The sequence below is a fragment of the Diceros bicornis genome, chromosome 34 (genome assembly GCF_020826845.1).
Source record: "Diceros bicornis minor isolate mBicDic1 chromosome 34, mDicBic1.mat.cur, whole genome shotgun sequence".
NCBI lineage: Eukaryota > Metazoa > Chordata > Mammalia > Perissodactyla > Rhinocerotidae > Diceros > Diceros bicornis.
This window is the reverse complement of record NC_080773.1, coordinates 34,050,313-34,063,719: the sequence shown is the minus strand read 5'-3', so window position 1 is coordinate 34,063,719 and position 13,407 is coordinate 34,050,313.

Genomic DNA, 13,407 nt, shown 5'->3' with positions numbered 1-13,407 from the left:
AAATTACATATCTGATAAAAGATTTGTATCCAGAATATACAAGGAACTCAAAATTCGACAAGAAAATAACCCAATAAAAAATGAGTAAAAGATCTGAACAGATGCCTCACCAGAGAGAATATACAGATAGTAAATAAAAATATGAAAGGATGCTTAACATTTGTCATTAGGAAAATGAAATTAAAACAATGATGAGATGCCATTATACACTATTAAAATGGGTAAAATGAAAAAGGCTGATCAATTGATGTTGAGAATATGAAGTAACAGGGACTCTCCTTCATTGCTGGTGGAAATGCAAAATATTATGGAAGGCAGTTTGGCTAATAGTCTTACCATACAATCGAGCAATCATGTTCCTAGCTATTTACCCAACCAATTTGAAAACGTTTTAATCTGTATCAAAACTACACATGAATATTTATAGCAGCTTTATTCATAATCGCCAAAACCTGGAAGGAACCGAAATTCCTTCAAAAGATGAATGGATAAACTGTGGTACACTCATACAATGAAATACTATTCAGTAATAAAAAGAAATAAACTATAAATCTATGCAAAAACATGGATAACTCTTAAATGCATGTTGCTAAGTAAAAAAGTAGTCCGAGAAGGTTATACAGTGTATGATTCCATTTATGTGACAGCCTGGAAAGACAAAACTATAGAGACAGTAAACAGATCAGTGGCTGCCATGGATTCAGGAGTGGGAGTGAACAGGTGAAGCATAGGGAATTCTTTTTAGGGCAGTGAAACTATTTTGTATACACTATAGTTGTGGATACACGGCACTATGCATCTGTAAAAACCTATAGAATCCTACAGCATAGAGTGAACCTTAATGTATTCAAACTAAAAAAAAACTTAGGATGTCCAGGGACCCCAGGATGAAATGCAGACTGTGACAAAATTTAACTGTATTACAAGTGTATGATATAACCTCACTGAAACGGATAAGGAGAGTATTGATCAAAGTAACTTTGGAAATGAGTGGAGACTGTAAGACAATGATAAAAGAAAATGTATGTGAGCCCTGGACTCTAGTTGGTAAAGCTGTTTGCCATGGAGGTTCAGTTTAACAATCTGAAACTACTATCTGTGTTCACTGGGACTGAACAGATAAGTAAGTGGATGGCAGATGGTGGGAGCTGGGTTTCTCACTGTTGGGGTGGGAAGTAACAGACAAGCAAAGGGGAGGCTATGATGAGCCATGTGATACTGGATTAGAGCTGGAGACGTTAGTGTGAACTCAGGTTTAGCTTAGTATAATGCAGATCAATATTTATAGAAATAATTCTATACACTCACATTAGTATACACATATATATCTGCTTGCTCTATCCACTGAGGAGGATATTATGGACTGAATGTTTGTACCTGCCCAGAATTCATATGTTGAAGCCCAAATCCCCAGTGTGGCTGTATGTGGAGATACGGCCTTTCTGGAGGTAATTAAGGTTAAATGAAGTCATAAGGATGGGGACTTTATGCAATAGGATTAGCGTCCTTATAAGAAGAGAGAGGAGAGAGCCCACCCCCTCTGCCACGTGAACACACAGTGAGAAGAAGGCCATCCACAAGCCAGGAAGAGAGCTCTTACCAGAAACTGACCCTGATGGACCTTGATCTGGAACTTCTAGCCTCCAGAAGTGTGACAAAATAAATTTCTGTTGTTCACAACACCCAGTCTACAGCATTTTCTCACAGCAGCCCGAGCTGACTAATACAAGCGCCTGGAAGCAACAGCAGACACCCCAGCAGCAATCAGTGCACCCAGCGCCCAGACCTTGGTTTCTAAGACCACTCGCTAATAAAAGGAACCAGGGCTTCTTGGGGAAAGGACTGATTCTAGGGCTGGGGCAGGGGATATATAGGACGAGCCTGTGGGGTTTGTGCCTGAAAGTAGGGAATGACGAAAACAAACAAAAATGATGGTGTAGGTCAAAGGGACATAGGAGCCAACTGAAAGAGCTCTTAATAGCTAAAGCTGGAACAATTTGAGCAACAAAGTGAATAATGTTAATACTGGATTGTAACCAAAGTATAAAATAAGTGTTCATGAGTCCATGCCAAGATAAGTAAATGACTGAGTAAATAAAGGGGGAAACAGACAAATATCCCATAGAGAAGAATTCCAAATAATTTACATGAGTTTTACCCCTTTGAGGAGATGGAATATAAAACTCCATCCTTTGAATGTGGACTGCACATAGGCACTTTCTTTTAAATAATGCAATATAAAAAGCTGGGGGGAGTAACTTTACAGTGGAGAAGTCTGCCAAACACCTAAGCTAGGTGATCAAGGTTAACATCAGTGGTGAATTATTCTAACAGCACATGATATGATGAGCATGGAACGTTACCTCTGTGGTCTTCCTCAAACCCCAGTCTAACCATGAGATGAATGTATTGTACAAACCCAACATGAAGGACATTCTACAACATACCTGACCAGTACTTCCTAAAACTGTCAAGATCATCAACAATAAGGAAATTCTAAGAAAGTGTCATAGTGTAGAGGCAGCTAAGGAGACATGACAACTAAGCATAATGTGGGGTCCCAGATGAGATCCTTGCACAGAGAAAGAACATTAGGTAAAAAGTAAGGAAGTCAGAAGTAAGTGTGGTCTTTAGTTAATAATAATCCATCAATATTGTGAGACATGTACCATATTAATGGAAGGTGTTAACAAGAGGAAAACCTGGACAAGGGATACACAGAAACTCTCTGTATTATCCTTGCAACTTTTCTGTAAGTCTAGAACTATCATAAAACTTCAGATATTAAAAACATAGATAAGGCAGACAAATAGTTATTGCTGATGTAGACATACAAAAATTAGCACATTATCGGGGCTGGCCTGGTGGTGTAGTGGTTGGGTTTGCATGCTTTGCTTTGGCAGTCCAGGGTTCACAGGTTCAGATCCTGGGCATGGACCTATGCACTGCTCATCAAGACACGCTGTGGCGGCATCCCATATACAAAATAGAAGAAGATGGGCACAGATGTTAGCTCAGGGCTAATCTTCCTCAGCAAAAAAGAGGAAGATTGGCAAGGGATGTTAGCTCAGGGCTGATCTTCCTCACCAAAAAAACAAAAAAACAAAAAACACATTATCTAATGGATATTTACGGAATCCTACACACAACCGTGAAGGATCATTCTTTTTAAGCACACACAAAACATTCACAATAATTGATTATGCCCTGGGCTGTAAAGCAAATCTTAATACAAAAAGAAAAAGCCAATAGCAGAAAGACCATCTTCTCCGTGCCCAATGCAACAAAATCACATCTTGGCAATAAAAATCAATAAAAGGTCAAATTATACAACGGAACATTACAACAAATCAAACCACTTTATTCATGGGTGACCATAAGGCAGGATTTGCCCCCATAATAGTAGACTAGGTGATTTGGATAAAAATTTAAATAAATCTTAATAGCATTAGAGGTCTAAAAATGAGAAGAAATCGTTAAGCAGTACACAGAATGAGAATACAATTACAAAATAATGAAACTCAAGGTCCTTCAATGGCTTTTTCCCTGGGGGCTTTTGCCCCTAGTGTTAAAAAGCCCGCTTTTGGTAAAATCTTGAGTCACAGGCACATCTAAGTGCTGAGGCCAACAGAGGAACAGGCTCCAAAGCAGTGGTTCTCCAAGCAAAATCAGCACTGGCAGATAACTTGTGAGAAATGCAAATTCCTGGTGCCCTCCTTAGACCTACTACATTCTGAGGGTGGGGCAGAGCCAATGGTTAAAGCCTCTATTGGTTTTGATTGCATGCCCAAGTTTGAGAACCACTGACCTAAAGAATGGCTTTTGTTGGGCAAGAACCTTGCTGGCACTTTGCTCTGAGCCCTTCCACAAGAAGCAAGCAACTAGCTGGACTTTTCTTGATGTGGAGACAGTGTCAACATGATCAGAGTTCAGCTTTTTGCTGAAAGGTGAAATCTTAACTTGATACCTCCTGCCCTGGGCAGAGACCTTCTGAAAGGGAGAGGACTGACTTCACTCAGATTTGCTACAAGTCAAATTTTAAATATCGCCGCAAATACACACGCACACTCCTCTACCACCACCACAAAAATCAGCAGAAATAACCTTTTCTGTCTCCAATGCAATAGTATTAGATGTATTATGGGTTGAATTGCATCCCCCTCAAAGGTCATATGTTGAAGTCCTAACCCCAGTACCTCAGAATGTGAACTTATTTGGAAATAAGGTCGTTGCAGATGTAATTAGCTAAGATGAGGTCATACTGGAGTAGGGTGAGCCCCTAATCTAATACGTGTGGTGTTCTTATTAAAAGAGGAAATTTGGACACAGATGAGCACAGAGGGAAGATGATGTGAAGACATAGGGGGAATGCCATTTATAAGCTAAAGAACACCTAAAGCTAGCAGAAGTTAGGAGACAGAAATTGTTCTCTCTCACAGCCCTCAGAAGGAATTAACCCTGCCAACACCTTAATCTCAGACTTCCAGCCTTCAGAACTGTGAGACAATAAATTTCTGCTGTTTAAGCCACCCAGTCTACGGTAGTTTGTTATGGAAGCCCTAGAAAACTATTACAATGTGTTAATATCTGATTAGACAGAGATAATTAGTGACCTTTGAGCAAAGAGAAAATACTGGAAATAAAATTTTGAACTGAATGATATTTAATGTTACAGATCAATATGAGAAGAATGCAGCTAAAGCAGGACTTAGAAAAACGGACAACTCTAAATGTATAAGAAAGGTTGAAATTCATGAGCTAGGTACATTTTAAGTTAAATAAAAGCAAAATGCACCCAAAGAAAATAGACTGAAATCAGAGAATATAGATGAAATAAATATGAGGTTCAAACTATATTCTTTGAAATGACTAAAAAGAAATTTGATATCCCCCCAAACAAATCTGATGAGGAAAAAGAAGGTATGAATAACAAATACCAAGAATGAAAGAGGATATCACTGAATATCCCACAGACTTTAAAAATAGAGACTATGACAAATCTTATGCCAAATGAATTGATCATTTTGTTTGAATATATGACTTCTCAAAAATGACAACTTTTATTTTCTATTTCTTTTTGTGTGAAGTGTTGAAAGCTAATCTGTATAGGTCAAAGAACTTCTTCCCCCCAAAGATGACCTTAGGCTCAAACAGCTTCATGGGAAAATCATGTCAAAATTTAAATAAAAATTAGTTTATTTTTCCAGAAGCTCTTTCAGAGAGAAAAAGGGAGGGGGTCGGGGAAAAGGAACTCCCTAACTGTTTGAGGTATAGCCTGGGTACTGGAAACTAGCAAGCTCTATATAAGAATTCAAGTGTCCCAATCTACTTGTGAAAACAAATGCAAAGAAAAACCTCCTTAATAAAACATAAGCATAAAGCCTGTACTTTAGATAATAATCTTGTCACTATTAATTTCCTGATTTTGATATGCTGTGATTATGCAAAGAACATCTTTGTCTTTAGAACATAAATGCTGAAGCATTTAGGGTAAAGTATTAGGGTTAAATTCATACAATGCTCTACAAATCATCTTGAAACAGATCAGGAAAAAAAACTTATATAAGTGTAGAGAGACAAAGTTAGGTAAAATTTTAACCTTTGGGAAATGTGGGTGAAAGATATATGATAATTTTTGTAATATTCTAGCCACTGTTGTGTCTGAAATTGAGTCAAAAAAGTTTTTTTTTAATGGGGCAAAAAAATACTGTGCTAGTTTCTTAGGGCTGCCATAATGAAGTATCAAAAATGAGTAGCTTAAAACAACAGAAATTAATTGTCTCACAGTTCCTGAGGCTAGACGTCAAAAAATCAAGTTGTCCTGAAATCTGTAGGGGAATCCTTCCCTGACCCTTCCCTGTTTCTGCTGGTTTGCTGGCAATCTTTGGCATGTCTTGGCTTGCAGCTGCGTAACTCCAATCTCTACGTTCATCGTCACATGACACTCTCCCTGTGTCTCTGGCTTCACAGGGTCATCTTTATAAGGATGTCAGTCCTTTTGGATTAGGGGCTCATCCTACGCCAGCATGACCTTGTCTTACCTAATTACATCTACAACTACCTTATTTCCAAAAAAGGTCACATTCTGAGATCCCGGGGGTTAGGACTTCCACATGTGTTTTTTAGGGGGACATAATTCAACCCATAACAAATTGTAAAGATCAACTTGTGTTGATATGGAGAGACAATCTATCTATCTACATTTATTTTGTAGTCAAAATAAATGTTAAAAAAATAAGCGAATTTTTGATGGATCGTGCTCTAGAATGAGAGTATCAAAAATATTTCTGCCTGAGGTCAGATAGCAAGCTCACAGTAGCCAAACGGGCTTAGACATAACCGTCTATGGGATGATGTCTCTGGACCACATCTATGTCTCTCTGTGTTCTCCAGTTTCCGCTTCATGTTTGTCTCAACAGCTATTATGAATCTAATAAAAACATACCCACCCCCTAAGCTCCAAGTTCTCCCATCTGATGATTCCTTACGTGTGTTACCCTCTCTCCTTGTATTCGAGACACCTGTCCCCCCATCCTTCTCACAGGTTTCAGACTCAACTGATAAGGAACTTACAAGCATGTGCAGCTCATCTGCTCCACCAGCTTTAGAGCAGAAGAAAGCCAGGTAAATAGAGTAGAAGCAGCCTGGCTGTGGATCAGGTGGAAGCAAGGTTTGGAACACTTGGTACTTGAACAGAGCATTCCTAAGAACAGGGATGTTGAACATCATCGTTGCAATAGTCTTTTAAAGGATATCTAACATGTTAAAGAGTCCACAGCCAGGGCCATGGAGTAAGGACACAAGGAATTCTTTCTGGTTCAGTCAAGGAAGAAGGCAGGACAAAGGGAAGAAAACGAAGACTTAAAGTAAACAAAAGAAATAAATGGATAAAAGAGAGACACAGCACCAACCATGCTGACTCACCGCTCCAGGTCTTCCTGGTTGGTCCTTAATGAATGGCGGCTGGAACTGGGAGGAAAAAGGCAAGGGAGCCATATGATTGGCCAACAAATTGCTTCCTTCCAATTGGCTCATAAGGACTTTTGATGACCAGAACCAGAAAATATGTGAAACAAAACTTAAAAAAAAATTTTTTTCCCACCTTTGGTGTTGGTCTAGCTCTTTGCCCCTGGTGTCCTCCAGAGTGGTAGATATTTCAAACTGAGCTTCTGATTTAGGATTCCCAGGGCTTTTGGTTGCGAGGAAGCTCACCCAGTCTCTCCAAACTGGCTAATTTAGGGAGTGGGGATGACTCTCTTCATAACCTAAATGATGATTCCTTCCTACACCCTAAGCTCCTTGAGGAATGTTAGGATGTCATGACCATTTTTTTGTCACCACTGTATCTCACATTAGAGGAAGCCAAAGACCATTGGCTGATGTAGTTATGAGTATGTGGAACAGGTGTTAAGTTTTTCAGGTGTGAGGTCAATATTTCATTGTCGAGTGTGGTTTTCACTCTGCCCTGAGTTCCTTGTACTCATCACAATAATCTCTGAAGTTCTTTGCAAACTTCAATGTGCCGGGAACTATCTTTTTCTAATTATAATTTTTCTTCCTCCTTAGAAGAATCCTATGAGTTAAGGACTACTATTTGAGGTGTGCATGCATGTGTATGAAATATATTATGCATATAAAGAAGCGTAGACAACATACTGGAAAAGTTAAGGAATAACCGTAGTCAGAACACAAATATCTCTGGTCCAGAACCTAGATAAAGAAATAGACATTATAAGGCCCCTGCAGGCTCTGCCTACCCAGCTCCAATTGCATGCCCTTTCCACCCTCAATAGTTGCCAACTGAAGTGAATGTTGTTTTAATTATTCCCCTCAACTTTCTTTTTATTTTTGTTGCTGATAGATGTTCCCCTAAGGGATACGTTTAGTTTTCCCTGGTTTTGAATTATAGTGAATATATCCTCCTATGACTTGCTGCTTTTACTCACCATTATAGTCTTGAGATTTATCAGTGTCAAATTTGTTTTAGCTGCAGTTTATTTTTTACTGCCCTACGGTGTCTGAGTGCTTGAATATGTCACAGTTGCTCCATTCTATCAGGGACTGTTTTTGTTTCTCAATTTTTGCTAAGAGGACCAATGCTGTTTGGAACATTCTGGCACATGTCCCCTGGTTCACAAGTGCCAGAATGTTGAATTACTTAAGAGTGGAATTGCTAGGTCATAGAGGGTGCACAGGTTCCTCCTTACGTTTATTTCCCCTGTTTTGATCAAATTATATCACCATCTGTCATAGATGAATGTCCTGTGGCTGCACAACACTTCTCACCCCTGATGACGTCCAAGTTTTAAAGTATTTGCCAAAGATTGGATGGGAAAAACTGTTTCACTGTTACTTTTGCTTTTATATGATTATTAATAAAGTCGAGCAGTTTTCTCACTTCCTTTGCCCTTTGTTGCCTCTTTCGTGAAATGCCTTTTGATTGCTTTGCTTATCTTTCTGTTGGTTATTTTCTGTTCTTATTTGCATGTAGAAGAGCCTTATGTCTTCTAATGCTGACGCTTGGTCAGTGATGTCGGATGCCTGAATCTTCTCCCAGTTTGTGGTTGGTATTTGCCTTTCTGTTTCATAGGGATCACTTGCCGAACAGTTTTTATTTTAATGACATCAGATTTAACAAGGCTTACTTTATGATGGGTAAATTTGGGGTCTTGTTTAAAAAAATCATTCTCAACCCCGAGTCATACAGATGTCTTACGTTGTCTTTTAAAATATGATGGAGTTTTGCTTTTCATACGGAAGTATCCATCCACTTGTAATTGCTTTTGTATGGATAGGGAGAAGGGATATGTTTTCCAATTTGAATAAAAACAATACTAGCTTGCTGATGAATGCTTAGCCCTCCCCACTGCCCAGCAATCTATTATAAAGAAAATTGTCATATTGATTGCTTTTGCTTCTGGGATCTGTCTTTTGTTCTGTTGATTCATTTGTCCATCCATGTGCTGATAGGTCTTAATTACCATAGGTTTTCAATTAAATCTTTATAAGGGAGGTCCAATTCCATCAATATATCCCCTCCCCCCACTCTGTTGTGCTGTAGGAGTATTTTGGTTTATACTAACCCCTTCTGTCTCCCACATACGTTTTAGAATTATATTTTGACATAAACATTTCTATTGGGATTTTATTAGCAATTTACTGAATATAGAGCTCTATTTGGGGAATATTGACATTCTTATAATGATGATCATTCCTATGCGAGAACTCAGTGTAATTCATTTATTTAGATTTTTTAATACAGCTATTAATCAAAATTTATATTTTATCCAATAAGGCTTACAATCTTTTATTAGATTTATTTCTAATTACTTTACATTTTTCTTGTCACTGCGTATGGCATCCTTTTAAATTTCAAATTCTAAGTAGCTTTATTTATAGAAATACAAATGAATTTTTATGTTATTTTATATTCATCAAAGCTGTTTATTTTGAAACTTGAGAAAATATATTATTTTTTTCTCCAGCTTTATTGAGATATAACTGACGTATAACAATGTGTAAGTTTAAGGTGTATAAGGTGTCGATTTGATACACATATTTTGCCACCCATAGCATTAGCTAAAACCTCCATCATGTCACATAATTACCGTTTCTTTTTTGTGGTGAAGACATTTAAGATCTACTCTCTTAGCAACTTTCAAATATATAATACAGTATTAGTCCTAACAGTCTCTATAGATTTGAGGAGGGATTTTTCATAGATGTATCAAGTTATCTCAAATAATGCTAATTTTGCCTCTTTCGATTCCGTTTTATTATTCCCCTGAATTAGCTATACTTTCAGCACGACATTGAAGTAGCATTGGTGACAGAGGGCATGACTGTCTTGTCTCTTACCTTAAAGGGTATTCTTTCATTTTTCCATTAATTATGAGGTTTTGGTTGTTTGGGGGGAACATTTTATTCCTGTCTTAAGGAAATTCCTCTCTTAATTTACAAAGATACATCTAAGAGCACAAATAGATGTTGAATCTTCTGGAGTCACCTTTTTGTGCATGTATTAAGATGATCATGTGTTTTCTTCTCTAATCTGTTCAGCATGAGGAGTTATATTTTTCAGTCATACCCAGAGCACACGCCCTGCTGTTTGAAGCAGAATGCCTGCAGGTGGGAGCAAGACATCAGTCATCTTTAAGGGTCTCAGGTGATTCCAATGGAGCAGCAAAGCTGGGGACCACTGGGTTTAAGGTCTGGGAAGTGCCTCTACGATATCTATCATCTGTTAAACATATCTATGATTACATTCATTCCACAAATACCCATGGCATCCCCCAATATTTGAAAGGCTCCTTGCCAGATCCCGATGTAGACTGAATAGTGTATTCCCCTTATGTAGTTTATGGTATAGATGGTTATCTGCAGTTGAGATGATCATTTCTTTTCTTCTGGCACTGCCCAAATCAATTGTTTTGGGGGTTCTTGGCTAGATGCACCAAGAGCTCCAACATCACAAATGGGTCTGAACATTTTTGTAATCAGCAGACCCCGTGGAAGAAGGTGTTGGTGAGAAAGACGGTTGGAGCACAAAAGCCCAGGTGAAGCAGAGTTTCCTTCCTCTATGAACCTGCTCATCAAGAAGCGGCCTTAGCCAATAAAAAGGGGGGAAATGAACTGGTCAATCTCTGGGGGTGGGTAGCTTTTTCCTTGCGCTTCTTGGCCTGTTTGCTTTAGGAGCTGGCCCAGGAGACTTGGTGTCACGGTTGGTGAGTTATCTTTCTTGCCCATTTGCTTCTTTTGGTTTTAAAATCCTTTTATTTATATTGTTACTGAAGTTTCCCAATTTTCTTTTTTTTTTAATGCTGTTTTTCTTAAGCAGAAATTCATCCTGTGGCCTTACCACGAACACTACTCTTCTGTTTGGTGTGTGAAATGTTAGAGAGAGACAGGACATTTAAAAACATTTTTTTTTAACTTTATTTTTTGAGACAGGGTATTTTAAATGGTCAGTATAGCTTCTTCACTTCTAGGGAGGCTCAACTGAGGTCTAAGACACTGGTTCTCAGTTTTAGCTTCTTATTGAAGTCAACTGAAGAAATTGTAACAAAACACTATTTCTTGAGTCCAACTTCTAAAGTTTCTAGCTTAACAGGTGTGGGTATTTCTGGGTATTGGGATTGTCAAAAAATCCCAAAATTAGAAAACCAGATCAAATAATATTTAGTAAGTGCTTACTGTGCAAATAAGCACAGTTCTTGAACTGGGAGCTTTCAAATCCAAAACTGATATGAAGCTCAGAGGGATGAAGCTACAGGATGGCTTATAAAGTGGAAACAAGGAAGCTGTTTAACCTTTACAATGATTGGTTGTTACAGTGGGCTTCCAGATGGCAGGGGATTGGTCTTATACCATGTTTAGGAAGATGGCTTAAGTTTCTTTTATGGCTATCAGAGGCATTTATAAGAAATAACTTGTTTCCCTTATGCCCATAAAATAAGCAAGATTTAGTTTTGCTTACATGGCATAAATGGTTTTGTCTGCTCAGGGAATCTTCAAGTCTGGTCTCCATTTTATACTTAATTTTAACAGGATTTTTAAGAACTCCTCAAGTGATTCCTCTATGCAGCAATGCTTGAGAAGGTCTGGTCAAGCTGCTGAGTGTCCACCTGCCTGGTCATCAGTTATTCAGCCACATGACTCATTTAGTCAGAATACTTCAATGATCTAGCATCAGCTTTCCATGTGAAACTTTGGGTAGGCGTGGGACCCCATCTCGGCTCTTGAGTCTGAGTCTCAAGGACGAGGCTCAAAGAAAGAAGATGGCGTAAAATAGAAGTCAAAGGGGGAAATAACTTGAGATGTAGGAGGGATGGGTTCTGTGAGGCTTAACTTTATTGCTGTATAATAAATTTATGTTCACTGAAAAACACTTAGAACCAAGATTTAAAAGAAGAAAGCACTTTTTTGGCTACACAAACATAGCCAGTGTTGAATAGATTTACTACTTCTAGTTTGTCAAGGACACTGGAGAGATCTTATAAATGGTCTCTTACATAACTTAGGTTTCCCTAAACGTGGTATTATGAGCACTGTCTTGTTAAGTGTTGTTCTAAAGCATGACTTTAAGAGGGTTTATAATACACAACATTGATACACTAGAAATGTTTACTCATGCGCTGTCGTCTTCAGTTTCTGATTTTATACTATTACATAGGACAATGTAAAGAATACTTTACTACATAAGCTTTACACCTAGTGGTTCTGCGTCATAGGTTCTTAAAAAAGGAAATTCTAGGTCAAAGTGTTTACATTAGTTAAAAGCTTTTAATACTATTTACTTTCCCAAAGGGATACCGTTATTTTATGCTATCATTGTATACACCCATCTGATCACACTGCAATGCTTTTTATGGATTTCTTCAATTTGCCTTTCTCTGAACTATAAAGTGCACTTTTTTGAATATGTATGTTTTAGCTGCCTGTAATTTCTTGTCTATATTTTCAATTTCTAGATCTAGTTGGTTGTTGGTATTTTCTCAACGACTATTAATAGAGCTCCTGAATTAAGGCTAATTTATTTTACCTTGGTTCTTTTGTATTCTGTCTTAGCTTATTGCTTCTATGTGTAGCTTTTTCCCCTCAAAATAATGCATATGATATATACCTACGTTTTTGTTCCAATCATATTTCCTTTAAAAAATACAACTAACTCGTTTACCTGGAGTTTGTGTGTGGAGTGACATAAGGCTTGCCTTTTCTGCATGTTGAAGCAGTTAGCCAATTTTCTCAGCATCATTTTTTTAAAAAAATTTTTTATTTATTGCAGTAACATTGGTTTATAACATTGTATAAATTTCAGGTGTACATCATTATACTTCTATTTCTGCATAGATTACATCATGTTCACCACCAAATGCTAATTACAACCCATCACCACACATCATTTAACGCATGTGCCTTCATTTCAATGTGAATTTGTGATGTGCCTATGGACACAAGCATACACCATGCACATATATGAATTGCCTCTTTTTATAGGCTATTAAGGATGACAGTTACAAAAGAAACACTATTCTAGAGAAACTGATGTCTGCTCTCCCCAAAAGGTTTTATGTGACATTCGATTCTCAAAACCTAAATGCTGTTTACCAATCAGGGGTAATTTTTACAATAAGAATGTTGGCTTTTAGCACTACCAATATTCCACATTTATCTCAACTCAAAAGTTTACCAAGGTCAATTGCAAGGTCATTGTCCCAGAAAGAAAGTGTTCAGATTATCGAAAAGTAGCTCATACCAGACCACAGGACTTTTCTACTATGTGAACTTTGAATGAATCAATGCCACTGTGTGGTTTGATTCTCTGATTTCATCTTTATTTTCTAGATACCATATTCCTTGGTCCTCAAAATCCTTTTTCTCAAAGTCTGACCTTGTTAGAGAAGCAAG